Genomic DNA, 11,760 nt, shown 5'->3' on the forward strand with positions numbered 1-11,760 from the left:
ATGGTTGTGTTCTCATCACGTAATTGACCACACACATAACTTACCTCCCTTTTGCAATTTTTAAAATTAAAACCGGAGTCCCAAGATGATAGGGAGATATTATTAACTCTGCGTCCAGAACCAAGTTGTTTAACGGCTTCGGGTCTCAATTTCCTTATCTAGAAAAGGAGTCTAGACTGTAAAACAAAACAAAAACCCTCCCTTTAATAGCAAGTATTTTTGCAATGCTCCCTTTAACATATACTGAGATAGGAAATCTTAAATAATATAACCTAAACCTACCAACAGTGTTACAAAAATAACATAAAAATGATTGTAAGGACAGGCCTAGTGGTGTGCCCACACCCCATATGGGAGTGCCTGGTTCATGTCCTGGCACCTCCACTTCCAACCCAGCTTCCCACTAATGCACACCCTGGAAGGCAGCAAGTGATGGCCCCAGCTCTTGGGCTGGTGCCACCCATGTGGGACACCCACATGGAGTTCTTGGCTCGGATCATTTAGGGAGTGAACCAGGGGATGGAACAAATCTCTCTCTCAAACATTTTTAAAAAGTGATTATAATAAAACAGTGTGTGTTTTGGCCGGCGCCGTGGCTTAACAAGCTAATCCTCCACCTTGCGGTGCCGGCACACCGGGTTCTAGTCCTGGTCGGGGCGCCGGATTCTATCCCGGTTGCCCCTCTTCCAGCTCTCTGCTGTGGCCCGGGAAGGCAGTGGAGGATGGCCCAAGTGCTTGGGCCCTGCACCCGCATGGGAGACCAGGAGAAGCACCTGGCTCCTGGCTTCGGATCAGCGAGATATGCTGGCCGCAGCAGCCATTGGAGGGTGAACCAGCGGCAAAAAGGAAGACCTTTCTCTCTGTCTCTCTCTCTCTCACTATCCACTCTGCCTGTCAAAACAAAAACAAAACAAAACAAAAAAAACAGTGTGTGTTTTAATATGTAAATGCTCCCTCAAAGCTACAGTAACTGATAGTAGCTACCTGCCTAGTGCAGCCACAAATGCAAACTGGATAGATGTGTTGCTTGCACAACTCAAGTATCATGAACAATGTTGCCCTTGATGGCTTCATTCTCCAAAGTGGTACATTCCTGAAACAAAACAAACCTTTCAATTGATACAGTAGTGGCATTCACGGGCAATTTATTGTGTATGGAAACTAGGCAAAAATACTTTGTGTTTGTATGTGAAACAGTGTATTTTCTAGGCTTAGCTGAAGGTAAGCTAGTTTGTCACCCGCATGAGTGTCCAGTGGATCAGTTCTTGGTTTTGTGGGGGACCTGATCAGCATGGTAGAGCATCTAGCACACCTGGCTCCTGCTGACTAAATGCCCGTAGCCTTTGCCAGTCACTGTGATAAGGAAAAACACACAGATTTCCACAATGCCCCTTTGAAACCACCAGGTTTATTGATCATTAGTGTCCCTTCCTGCCCTGAGATTGAGTTCTCACGGAGCCTTAGCAGGGTATGTTCTTGGTTTTGCTTCAATTTCCTTTCATTATAGACCAGGGTAAACATAAATCCGCAATGGAAAAGCTGTGGGTTCTGACAACTCTTCAAACTGCATGTAGCAACAGTGAGATGCACTGGCTACATCTATAAAAGGAGTTGTGGCCTTTGTTTTACTTTTGAGTAGCACCAGTATACAAGGTACTGCCGTGGGAGTGCCTAAAAGAATTAAATATACAGCTGTTTTATATTTTCAATTAACCCCTGCTCCTAGGCATAATCAGCTCAAACCCCCAGGGTGTTTTGTTAATCAATATGTTATAATTGGAATATCAAGTTGGAGAGGAAGTAGGGAAACAAAGCTTTGTCTTCAAACACAGTCACTCTGAAAAAGAATGATGTGCACCCCCCACCCCGCGCCCCCAGGCAGCTAAAGAAGCCAACTAGCCAGCTTTCAGGGTACTCCAAGTGACGTTCCCATTAAGCGGGTGGATATTTTCCCCCACCGGATGGTCCTTTGCAAATTTTACTTGAAGTGACCTAAGAAAGGTTAGAAATGACTGCAATCAGGGAAATTTGTTTTGCAAGCCCACTTAATTTTGTTCCCAGACATACTGCTCTCCAGTCGGAGCAGATAGTCTGCCTGCACCACCTCCATCCCTGGAGGCAGCCCAGGGGACAAGCGCCTGGCATGTGCACTTCCCCCAGCAGTTCAGCTCCCTGCCCCGCTGCTTCCAAGCTGTGTGAGTGGCAGCAACTCAAGGACATCTCAGTACCTCAGGTTCTTTTACCTATAAAGGTAGAATTAAAGTAGTTTCTGACTCCAAAGATGGTTAGGATAAAGGTGAGAGTAAGAGTTTAAAAACTGGCAGCTCCACGTGCAAATAGAAGTGGCTGTCTCCCCATCATCTCAACTCTCCCAGCAAAGCGGGTTGCTCCAGGCACTGGGCTCCCAAGGCACCTCCAGCTGAGACCTCCACTGTGACACCGTGTGGCACTGCATTGTGTGAGCCTGCAGGGGAGAGGGGACTGGGAGCACACAGATGCGCAGTAGCTGTTGAATGGTGGGTGCAAAGTGCAAACGCCTGCCCTGGGGAAGCCATAATGTGGGGCATGTTAAGAGGTCTAGATCCATTATTTCACATCCATAGATGACTTTAAGTGAACTTCCTCATTGCTGAGACCGAGATAGACTGAAATCACGTTATCACAGTGCACAGAATAATGTGCCTAAGTAACCTAAAACAGCGCTAAGATAATTCAGCTATTCTGCAGCTAGAAGAAAGGAATGTCAGAGCCTGTCCTGAGCTTTGTGATTACCATCTTTGTGCCAGATCCATGGGAAGAGCTTCCTGGGTCCCACTGACCCACACTTCCTTTAGTGCAGATCAGGAATAAAGTTCAAAGAAGGAAAAACTTCCCTGTAATCAGGAGGATAATTATAGGTCTGGAGGTAAAAGCAGTTCCCTACTGAGTCTTCTTTTATGTTTTCAAATGTAATGGGCTTTTTGGATTTTTGTTTGTTTGTTGCTTCAGATAAAGTAGATTAACTTCAAGTGCCAGATAATTGATGATAATTAGGAGAATGTTACTAATGTTGTAGGCAATTATTCTCTCCAATAGCACAGCTGACCTGGAATTATACTTTCCTGCCACCAAAGATGGCAAGACCAAAACCAAAATTAATATCAAAGGGCATCTTTGCCAATAAATGACTGAAAATTGTTGCCAACAGAAAAGCCCAGGACATGTCTGCCTTCATTCAGGCAAAGTGGCTTAGTACAAGGAGTAGCAATTGGATGAAAAGGGGGTCTTGCCTGGGGTAAGCCTTGGAAGTTAAGAGGATAGTGAAGGAGATCGCATGCGCTCAAGAGTCCATGCTGGTCTTAGGTAATAATGGCATTTTGTAGCAATCACTATCTCTGGTGATGTTAGGACTTGAAGCCTGGCCAGACCTCACAGATGGGACTATTGTCCTGTGTCTGCATTTGCTAAAGCTGGTTCAGCCTTCCCCTCATACCTTCCTACTTAGTGATCATTGCTGTCATTGACCTACAGACCTAGATGGCTGCTGGATGAATCTACAGGCCCATGCCAAGTGGGCCCCGGGGCCCTGGAACTCCCCCAACACAGCAAATCCTAAGCAGCATTCTTCATCGTCTCCAAAAATGACTTGGTCCTCAGGTAATTTTATCTCCCATGAAATGAGGGACCTTTATCACAGATCAGAGTGTCCTCATTATTTCTCACACCCAGACTTCAAACCTCTGATGTTTGCCTCCATTTCTCTCCTCTCCATAAAGCAGACCCTCCCTCCTCTCCCACCTGACGCCTCTCCAATTGATCTCATCATCTCTCTTTTCCAGGTCAGGACTTTCGTTACCTCTACATCAGCAGCAAGCAATCTTTGTATTGTTTACTGTTGTTGTTATGTGAGTGCCAATTTAAGAGTGATAAGCTGTTTCTCCTTGTAGAAAAAACCGAATAGCTTGAGCACTGCTCAGCCCTGTACTTGCCTATCCTAATAACTTCCACGCTGCCCTTCCTGCCTCATTCTCTCCCTCTCTTCTGCACCCTTTGCCTGTCTGCCAGTTTCCTCCATAAACAGACTCCTCTTGTGCCACTTTCCTGCTTGAATATCCATTCAAGGTCATGACCCCAGATCCCATTCCCACCCCTCTTGTCCACTTTGCCCCCTGCCGTGACCCCTACCACCATTCTTGCACTGGACTACTCACTGTTCTCTGAACATGCTCAGTGTGTCCCCAACTCTGTGCTTTCTTCACCAGGTCCACTCCTTGCAAAATGTTCCCCTGTGTTCCTTTCTTTCTTTCTTTTTCTTTCTCTTTCTTTTTTTTTTTTTTTTTACAGACAGAGTGGATAGTGAGAGAGAGAGACAGAGAGAAAGGTCTTCCTTTTGCCGTTGGTTCACCCTCCAATGGCCGCTGCGGCTGGCACATCACGCTGATCCGAAGCCAGGAGCCAGGTGCTTCTCCTGGTCTCCCATGCGGGTGCAGGGCCCAAGCACTTGGGCCATCCTCCACTGCCTTCCCGGGCCATAGCAGAGAGCTGGCCTGGAAGAGGGGCAACCGGGATAGAATCCGGCACCCCGACCGGGATGAGAACCCGGTGTGCTGGCGCCGCTAGGCGGAGGATTAGCCTGTTAAGCCACGGCGCCGGCCCCCCTGTGTTTCTACCTTTGACTGCCTAGCTGAACCTTTGCACACATACGTACACATATATCATGTTCACTTTCCATGAAGTTTTTGAAAACCCTTCTTATGTATGGTCTTCAAAACTTTTCTGCCAGAATGAACTTTTTTTTTTTTTTTTAAATTTATATATGTGAGAGGCATAATCAATCCCCAAACATCCATAATAGCTGAGGCTGGGCCAGGCTGAAGCCAGGAGCCAAAAACTCCCACATGGGTGCCAGTGACCCAACTACTTAAGCTATCACGTGCTGCCTCCCAGGATGTGTGTTAGCAGGAAGCTGGAAATGGGAGCAGAACTGGGACTCAACCCAGGCACTCCGATATGGGATACAAGCATCCCAAGTGGCATCTCAACCACTAGGCCCAATGTCCACCCCAGACTTAGGTTTGTTGTTGTTGTTGTTTTAAGATTTATTTATTTATTTATTTGAAAGGCAGAGAGAGAAAGAATGAGAGAGAGAGAGAGAGACAGAGATTTTCCATCCACTGGTTCACTTCCCAAAATGGCCACAACAGCCAGAGCTAGACCAAGCTAAAGCCAGGAGCCAGGAGCCTCCTCCAGATCTCCCACGTGGGTTTTGCAGGGGCCCAGGGACTTGGGCCATCTTCTACTGCTTTCCCAGGCCATAGCAGAAAGCTGGATTGGAAGTGGAGCAGCCGGGACTCAAACCAGCACCCACATGGGATATTGGCGCCACAGGCAGCAGCTTTACCAGCTACACCACAGCACCGGGCCCCCCAGACTTAGTTTTTAATTATATTTTCCATGAACTTTATGAAGCCATCTCATATTCAAATAATTGCCAGTCTGGTATAATATGTCATATGACACAGGTCAGCTTCTTCCACAGGTACATTTTCCACCAAGGGCAGACACAGTTTCTCTTTTATTTTTTTAAATTTGTATTTATTTATTTGAAAGAGAGACAGAGACAGGTAGAGAAAGATCTCTGTTCACTGATTCACTCTCCAAATGTCTGCACCTGTCAAGAGTCAGAACTCGATCCAGGTCTCCTTGGCGGGGGGGAGGGGGGGGGCAGGGACCCAAGTATTTCAGCCATCATCTGCTGCCTCCCAGGGTGTGCATTAGTAGGAAGCTGGAATCAAGAATGGAACTGAGCTTTGATCCCAGGCACTCTGATATGGGATGCGAGTATCCCAACCAGCATCTTTTTCTTCTCCCTTTTAAAGTTTTTATTGAATTTTATTTTCATTTTATTTGAAAGGCAGACAAGCAAACAGACAGATGGACAGATAGAGAGAAGTATTGCATCTGCTGGTTCACTCCCCAAATGCCAGCAACAACCAGGGCTGGGCCAGGTCAAAGCCAGGAGTCAGGAATTCAATTGGTATCTCCTGCGTGGGTGACAGGGAGCCAGCTACTTTGAGCCACACCTGCTGCCTCCCAGGGTGTGCATTAGCAGGGAGCTGGATCAGAAGTAGAGTAGCTGGGACCAGAACCCAGGCACTCTGACATGGGATGCGGGTATCCCAAGTGGTACATTACTATGCCAAATGTCCACCCTCAGACACAGTTTCTTATCTGTACATCTCCATTGGGCCTAGTGCCTCTTAAGGGTCCTGCTCCACCAAGAAACAAGATACCCCAAAGCAGAGGTAGGAGAGGAAAGAAATGGAGCTCTTGAACCTTGTCATGGAGGAGAGAGCTAACCCAGGAAGGAAGCACACAGGCTGAGGGTTACAAACTCAGGCTCCTCCAGGGCCTGGCAGGCCATGTGACTGGAGAAAAGGAGCAGAGAGAAGCCGGGGGTGCGCTGGCTGGACAGAGGGACACCCAGCACAGGGCCCACCCAGGCATTCCCTAAGGGAATGCAGGCTCATCGGTCAAGGTTTTTCCAGAGAGGTGGGAGTGCAGATTTTTTGTGTGAAATGTTCTAGTTTGTCACTGTTGGCAGCTAATTCTGATGATTCCAGTTCACTGTTGTGTATCTAGAAGGCGTTAGGGCTTTTGATACTGTCCTGCTTTTCAAGTTGGATTGATGGATACATGAGTATTGGTTTTCCCTGTATTTTCCTTGCCTTGTAGAAATATTTTAAACGTCCTTTCCTAAGAATATGTGTTCCCAATGGAGTTGAAAAACCTTTAAACGCCTTCAAGGAGCTCAGTTTTGCCAGCAGAACACCCATGTGCATCCTCTGCAGCGTGTGAGCTTGTTGTTTGGCAGTGCGGGCAGATCAGATGAAGGTTTGTGGCCATGCCCCTCACTTGAGTAGCAATTCGATTAGTTAAGTGTTGCTTTGTGCTGAGAATAGGAAAATCAGCAATGATATTTCTTCCATAAGGATAGTTCTATGAAAGGAAAAAATGTTGCAGCTCACCAACTGCCACCCACTGTTTCCTCTCTGGAGTGTTTTTTAATCTATCATATGTTACCTTTCCTGTAACTTGATCTTGACTATCAGAAGAAATTAATTATCATGTGTGCACCACTCTCTGACTTCAAACATATGCATGTTCTTCTTCATGATTTTGATAGTTTGTATGGGAGGCCTGTGCTTTGAATGTGGCCCCAAAATTCATTTGTTGGAAACTTAATCTTCAACATCATGTTAATGATATTGGGATTTTGCTTAGAGGGGCCTGATCAAATGATCATTATAATAAATACGTGAACCTCAAAACCTGAGGATGCTTTTTGTTCCCATGTTTAATCAGGACTTCATCCTGTTGATTCTCCCAGGACTCTGTTTTATTTTTGGTTTTTTTTTTTTTTTTGGTTTTTTAAAGGCATTCACACACCCATGTTCATAGCGGTCGTTATGGTTTGGATGTGATTTGTATCCTCCAAAGTTCTTGTTTTTAATGTTTATTCATTTGTATTTACTTGAAAGACAGAGAGAAAAGGTATGGAGGCAGAGAGAGAGAGAGAGAGAGAGAGAGAGAGAGAGAAGTCTTCCATCTGTTGGTTTACTCTCCAAATACCCACAATAGTCGGGGCTGGTCCAAGAGAAAGGCAGGAGCCCCAAACTCCATCCCAGTCTCCCACATAGGTGGCAGGGACTGGATACTTGAGCCATCATTTGCTTCCTTCCAAGTGCATTAGCAGGAAGCTGGACTGGAAGCAGAAGCAGAGGCAGGACACCACCCCAGGTGCTCTAACAGGGGACATGGGCATCCCAAGCAACAGCCCTGTCTGCTCTGCCACCACACTCAGTCCCCAGTGTATTATTATAGCTAGAATAATACTGCCTGCCTTTGGGAGGGAGTTAGGATTAGATGAAGTCATGAGGGTGGGCCTTTGGTGGATTTGTAAGAAGAGGAAGAGAGACTTGGTTTGGCACATGTGCTCTGTTTTGCCAGATGATGCTGTCTGCTGTGTGATGAAGCAGCAGGAAGGCCCTCACCAGCTCCAGCCCCATGCTCTTGGACTTCCCAGCCTCTAGAACTGTGAGCCATATTAACTTATACTTTTAAAAAATTACCCCATTTCAGATATTTTGTTATAGCCACAGAAGAGCAACTAAGACAGTGAGTATACTGGGGTGCAATGTGTACCTGTGCCTCTAAGAGAGCTATCTAAGTATGGCGCCATACGTGCTTGTATAACTGCCTTTGGTTCCAAAAGCTGTTCAGTCTCTATTTTGGGTGAAGCAGTCATGATTCACTTACAGCCTGAGACAAGTCACTTCACCATTCTGTACCTCAGGTTCCTCATTTATGAAACAAGGAGAATGAGAGCCACCCCCTATGTTTCACATATAGATAGGGAATAATTTTATCTAGGTGGGAAAAAAAACACAAAGGAGAAAAGTATCAAATCAAAGTGATATTTTCATCATTTAAGAAATGTTCACTGGCGCTGGCGCTGTGGCCTAGTGGGTTATGCCTCCACCTATGGTGCCAGCATCCCATATGGGTGCCGTTTTGTGTCCTGGCCACTCCACTTCTGATCCAGCTCTCTGCTATGGCCTGGGAAAGCAGTGGAAGATGGCCCAAGTCCTTGGGCCTCTGCAGAAGACCTGGAAGAAGCTCCTGGCTCCTGCATTCGGATCCGCCCAGCTCTGGCCATTGCAGCCATTTGGGGAGTAAACCAGCTGATGGAAGACCTCTCTCTCTGTTTCCTCCCACCCCTACCGCCCTCTCTTTGTAACTATGCCTCTCAAATAAGTAGATAAATCTTTTAAACAAATGTTTTCTGAACACCATGCTAAGTCAGGGCTGGGGGGAAGACATGGCCTCTGCTGTCACAGAATTGAGGCAAGAAGACATACACACATACAAAGGTCATAACAGAAGATGCAGCAGGTTGTGATACATGCCATCTAGACTGCTCTCCTCTACCAGGGAGCCTATATGCTATTCACCTTTGTAAACACGGAGGGAATGAATGAATGGATGGTACTCAAAATGAAGGAGCTGTTCTAAGAAGGAAGAAACTTTCAAAGTTGGAGTTTGAATCAAGTGTGGAAACATGGACAGGATTCACATTGTCAGATGGGGAAGAAAGACTATTTTAGGTGGGAGTAGCTATGGGGATAAGGGAGGAGATATCCAGTACTCAGAAACTCAGAGATGGGAATGGTCAAGTAGCTTTTGGACATGGTGAGTTTAGGAAACAGTGGTTGGAGGGGATGGTTCATTCATTTACTCAGCAAAACCCACAACGTACTGTCCCAACAGGTGAGCATACAGTGGTGAACAAGAAAGATATTAGCCCTTGACCTCATGGAACTGACATCTGTTGACTGTGGTGTGTGTGTTTTATTTTCTTAAGATTTATTTATTTATTTAGAAGGCAGAGTTACAGAGAGAGACAGAGACAGACAGACAGACAGACAGAGAGAGAGGTCTTCCATCCGCTGGTTCACTCCCCAAATGGCCACAATGGCCAGAGCTGAGCCAACCCAGACCAGGAGCTTTATCCGTGTCTCCCACATAGGTGCAGGGGCCCAAGTAGTTGGGCCATCTTCCTCTGCTTTCCCAGGTGCATTAGCAGGGAGCTGGATCAGAAGTGGAGCAGCCAGGACTCGATCTTGTGCCCATATGAGATGCCAGCACTGCAGATGGTGGCTTTACCTGCTATGCCACAGCATGGGCCCACAGTGTTTAAGTGGGTGTTTAGAAAGATCATGGGAGATAAAAAGGTAAGTTGAGGCTGGTCATGGAAAGTGAAGTGTTTGGGAGCCGCTGAAGAGTTCCAACTTAGAGAATGACAGGAGAAATGTTACCTTTGGGATAGTAGTCTGTCAGGGTTGCACACAGTGTGAGTGAGGGAAGAGAGGAGCTGAGGCTAGACAGTCAGGTATCAAGTGTCCTAGGATTAAACCTCCATAGGACCAGGAAGGAAGGGAGAATATAAGGTGAGGACATCACCCAGGGAGAGGCAACAGGCTAAGGCCCTGATCAGACATGAAAACAAAAAGCATTCTCAGGTTTCAAGGCTCAAGTATTTATTATAATTATCATTTAGTCAGCTCTGTAGAAGCAAGATCAGACCTTATACTTGAAGGAGGATGACCAGGGCCTAAGGCCTAAGGTTCAATCCTCTTCTCACTCATGGCTCTCCATATTCCTTCCAAATGGACATTTCTTTTCTAGTTCCCTGGGTAAGGAGCATCATATTCTACTTGGAATATAGGCCACTGCATAATAAATCTTGTCCTGCCTTCCTCGAAGAGTCAGTGCAAAAAGGAGGCAGCTTGTCATGTGAGGCAAGTCCTTTAAGCTTCTCAGATGAATGTTGCTATATTGGGACCAAGGACTGTTATGCAACAAGACCCAGCTACACCTTTCCTTGATGCCTGTACTTCACAGCAAAGACTACCTGTTGAACTAACAGATGTCGTATTTTGGAAAAATGATCATTCCTGGGGGTTAATTCTCCATTAATCTCACAGGAGCTCAGTTTCAGCATTAGCTATTTTGGATGTGGGGAAAGAATCTCTATTAAATGAAGCAGTGGTGATATGATAGAATAGATGGAGATGTTTTACATCATGATCTGTATAAAGCTAGAATAGTGCTAGGATTTCAACTGGTTCATAACTGACAAACAAGAAGCCTCCTTTTCCTCTCCCCCAGCCAGGGCAGGCATTCCATCTTGGGCTCCCCCGGCCTGCTTTGCATCCCTTGCCACCCCCTGACAGAAGGCATATGCTCACGTGTCCCTGTCCCCAATAGACTATGAATACTTGGAGGAGATGATTTTATTCACTTACAGATCACTAGCACCTGGTACTGAGCCTGGAACATAGTAGGTACTCAATAAATATCGATTAAATAACTGGGTAGAATATATGCATTTCCTCACTCTACATGGATGATGGAGCAGGCCTGGAGATCACTGTTATTTTGTTATCACTTTAAAAACTGAAACCACATCAACATTTAAAACTTTGCTCTGCCAAAGACCCTGTTAAGGGGATGAAAAGACAAACATTGGGAGAAAATATTTGCAAATCATGTATCCGATAAAGGACTTATATCTAGAATGCATAAAGAACTCTCAAAACTCAACAATAAATAATCCAGTTAGAAAATGGGCAAAAGACATGAACAGATATTTCACTGAAGAAGTCATATAAATAACAAGTTGGCACATGAGAAGATGTTCATCATTAGCCATTAGACAAATACAAATGAAAAGCACACACCTATCAGAATGGCCAGAATTAAAAATAGTGACAACACCAAATGCTGGTGAAGATGCAGAGAAACTGGATCTCTGCTGCATTGCTGGTGGGAGTGTAAAATGACACAGCCACTCTGGAAAGTGATTTGGCAGTTCCTTTTAAAACTAAAAACAGACTTACCGTATGACCCAGCACTTAATTCTTGGGCATCTATCCCAGAGAAATGAAAACTTACTTTCTCACAGACACTGCTACACAAATGTGGTTAGCAACTTTTATTTGTCATAGCCAAAGACTGGAAACGATCCAAATGTCTTTCAATGGGTGACTGCTTAAAGGAACTGTGATACATCCGTGCCGTAGAATTCTACTCAACTGGTGAGACAACCACCTGGATGGCGCCCAGGGAATTATGCTGAGTGGGAAAACAAAGCCGATCTCAAAAGGATGCATAGCTGTTGATGCCATTTATATAACACTCGTGGAACAATGTAATTCT

The sequence above is a fragment of the Lepus europaeus genome, chromosome X, assembly GCF_033115175.1.
Source record: "Lepus europaeus isolate LE1 chromosome X, mLepTim1.pri, whole genome shotgun sequence".
NCBI lineage: Eukaryota > Metazoa > Chordata > Mammalia > Lagomorpha > Leporidae > Lepus > Lepus europaeus.